General features: G+C 42.3%; 1 protein-coding gene across 1 annotated transcript in view; it reads left to right on the top strand.

The window, feature by feature from the left end:
• The window catches only part of RNF128 (ring finger protein 128, E3 ubiquitin protein ligase), a 13,343-nt gene that overhangs the window by 2,454 nt on the left and 7,932 nt on the right, over nt 1-2,957 (top strand). The window lies entirely within an intron of this gene.

Here is a 2,957-nt window from a genome sequence, read left to right as displayed (position 1 = left end):
CTGCTGATGAATTCCCTCTTTCATTTCCTGCCACCTACCCTAGAGTGAGAACGCTGCTCAATGCTAAAACCTGGGCAGGAAAAACTGGGTGTCCTGGAAGCTGGTCTGTGAAAGACACCGTTTATCAAATCACAGGAATTTTTTTCCTCCTTTGAAGATATTTAACATAACAGTTGTGGAAGTTCAGCTCTATTCTGAACAATCAGGCTTTCAACAAGACACAAATGTGATTAATGCCTCAGTGGTAGATGGTACTGGGAAAATCCAGTCTGCCTGGCTAGCACCTTCACAAACTATTTCTGTCTCAGGCTCTGTGTGCATGAGGAGTTTACTGTAAATTGAAGAAATAACATGCCCTTTCCACATGATTTCAGCTGAACTGAAATTAAGGAGCCTTAAAAAGTGATTTATAAAGAATAAGAATAGAAGGAAGTTTCTCTGCTATTGGGGTAAAATGTACTCTTTTGTAAAAGTAAAACTTGAGACAATGCAGAATTGGTTTAAATTGGTTTTATATTGTGGCATCTAAAAATGGACCTCACCAAGTTCTTGTTAGGTGAACCACTAAAAGGTGATGATAGAGTATTCCCTGTCAGCCAGCAGCCTGGGCTTTCAGTGTATATCCTTGAGAATTAACTGCTTTGGCTCCGTGAAATACTGAACATTAGTCAAACAGCTTAAGAGCTTGCATGCCACGTGGGGAGCTTTCCTGTCACCAGTGAGCCCTTTGGAAACTCGGATTGCTGGACTTCACTCTGTTATTTGGTGGGAGTCAAGGAGTGTGTTTTGTCATCTTTATTGCACAGATGTCACAGGGTTATATGCTCTTTTGAGAGGTGTCCTTAGGTAACAGTTAAGTGCGTTGATATTTAAGCATTACAAATGTTCCCTCTTTCACAAGTGAACTGCTGTTCTGAATACATCCCTTCACCCAGTGTGATTCATCTTTAAAGTATCTGTCCGCTTTTTTGACCTTCCCAGTGGAATCACACTGCTATTGTGTGAGGAGTCTTTTGAAGTGTCAGTCTACCACTGGAACCAAAATGAGCGCTTTTGAACTGTTCCTCAGAGTGCTCTGATGAGCTAATTATGATATGTGATAATGATGCTCTCCAGCTTGTCTCTTGTACGTTCACATTCCTGAACATTTGGCTTGTTCTTGTGGACCAAGCCACAGCCCCAGGAGAGCTCTTACCCTGGGCCGAAAAGGCCAGTGAAGCTTGAGTCCCACTTGCTTACTGAGGGGCAGCACAGAGAGGGGAGATCAGTTTCTAGCTGCTTTGTCCCTTCTGCAAAAGCTTCTTGAAAACAAGAGCCTGGCTATATAGGTGTTTCATTAATGCACGGGACTAGTAGTAACCCTTGCTTGAACTGGGTGGCTTCCAGGTATTACCGTATTAGCAATATGATTTTGCTTTTCTTCTGACTTGAGAAGAATCTTCAGACTTCAGTGCTTTCTGAAGCAATCTCTTGTTTTACAGACAGGCTGTTGAGTACCTTTTAAACTTAGCAGTTTGCCAGCAGAGTTTCTGTACTTCTTGGTATGACTGCTTGTTTCTGGTGAAGGTGCTTTTCTCTGGATGGCTTGGTCACATAGCTCAGGTTTTAACCATGTCCTCCTCTGCAGAGTTTTCTTGAAGGCAGCAGCCATCTCTCATCCAGCATGAGCAGGAAGTGCTCATGTAATGTAAAACTGTGCAAAGGGTTTCTTTAAAAAGTTGAGTGACTGTTGAGAAGAGCCAGTCATGTTGTCTTGTGGTCCAAGTGAAAACCCAAGTTTAGTACCCCATCTATTCCAACTGTGAGTTAAAGTAGCTTTTTCCTCAAGAGCCAGATAGCTAAACTGTTTACAACCTGCTAGTTCTTATCTGGATGCATATTTTCTTCAGGGCTTGAAATTCAAGTCCCCACCTCTGCAATCTCTTACTGCATCATGAGGTCTGAGCAAGAAGGTGGAAAAAGGTGAGTGTGGTAGGTGGCTTGTTACCTTTCTAGTTGGGGGAGTACTGACAAATTCAGTTCCTCAATATATTAACCTTTCTTAGTAATGCAGAATGGGCAGTGATGTTATCTGTGGCCTGGTTTCTAATTTAAGCTCAAGTCTTCAATTCCATGATTTCATAAAGATTAGAAGCTGCAGTGAGAAATGACCTAATTAATGGCTTTGAAGTAGGTGAGCTGCTCAACTTTCCACAGTTCAAACCTGTTTTCACGACAGTAGCTACCTGTGAGGAAGAAATTCCTTAGTTTGCAGGAGTTCCTGACCACCTTAGAGCTTGCTGGTCCACACTGCCGTGATGGCCAGAAAGGCACCCTTATGCAGAAGGGGTTGGAGGTAAAATCGGCAGCATTGGACCAGGGAAGACTGAGGACTAAGCAACATCAAACCTAATTTTCCCAGTTCAGTACCTCTCTGCTTCAACATGCCAGAGCCTGGAGAGGAGCTGGGACCTGACCCATTTTGTGACATCTTGATTGTTTTTTTTTTAATTTTGCCTCAACTTAGCTGTTTTTTCCAGAGCTGCTGGCTTGGGGCTTTTAGACTTTTAATGTCACTAACATTTAATGTTTGCTTGAAAAACTTGGCTTCACAAAATGCTTTGACATTCCAAGCTTGGGTATCCTGGATCTTCTGGCAGGCTCTTCAATAAAAAGCTTCCTTTTGCAACCTTTCCATCTACCCGGAGGAGTGTTCTGCTGTACTTAACAAAATCAATGTTAAAGGTGACTTTGCCATTGGTGCTTTTCACGAGGCAAAACTTAAAGTATTGTCTCAGTAAAGTATTAATGATGGAGCCAGTTGGGTCCTGTCTAATATGCTTGACCTGACATTAGACGTGTAGATTAGATAACGTATGAGGGAGTACATTCCTAGAAAGTTTAGTTTTCACTTAATAACAAGTAATGGTGACAGACAGTTCTGGCTGCATATGAGAAGCACGAGTATCGCTGCATTC

Source organism: Buceros rhinoceros, unplaced genomic scaffold, assembly GCF_000710305.1.
Source record: "Buceros rhinoceros silvestris isolate BGI_N320 unplaced genomic scaffold, ASM71030v1 scaffold13903, whole genome shotgun sequence".
Classification (NCBI taxonomy): domain Eukaryota; kingdom Metazoa; phylum Chordata; class Aves; order Bucerotiformes; family Bucerotidae; genus Buceros; species Buceros rhinoceros.
Note: the sequence above shows the minus strand (reverse complement) of the source record. Positions and strands in the feature narration are given on the sequence as shown.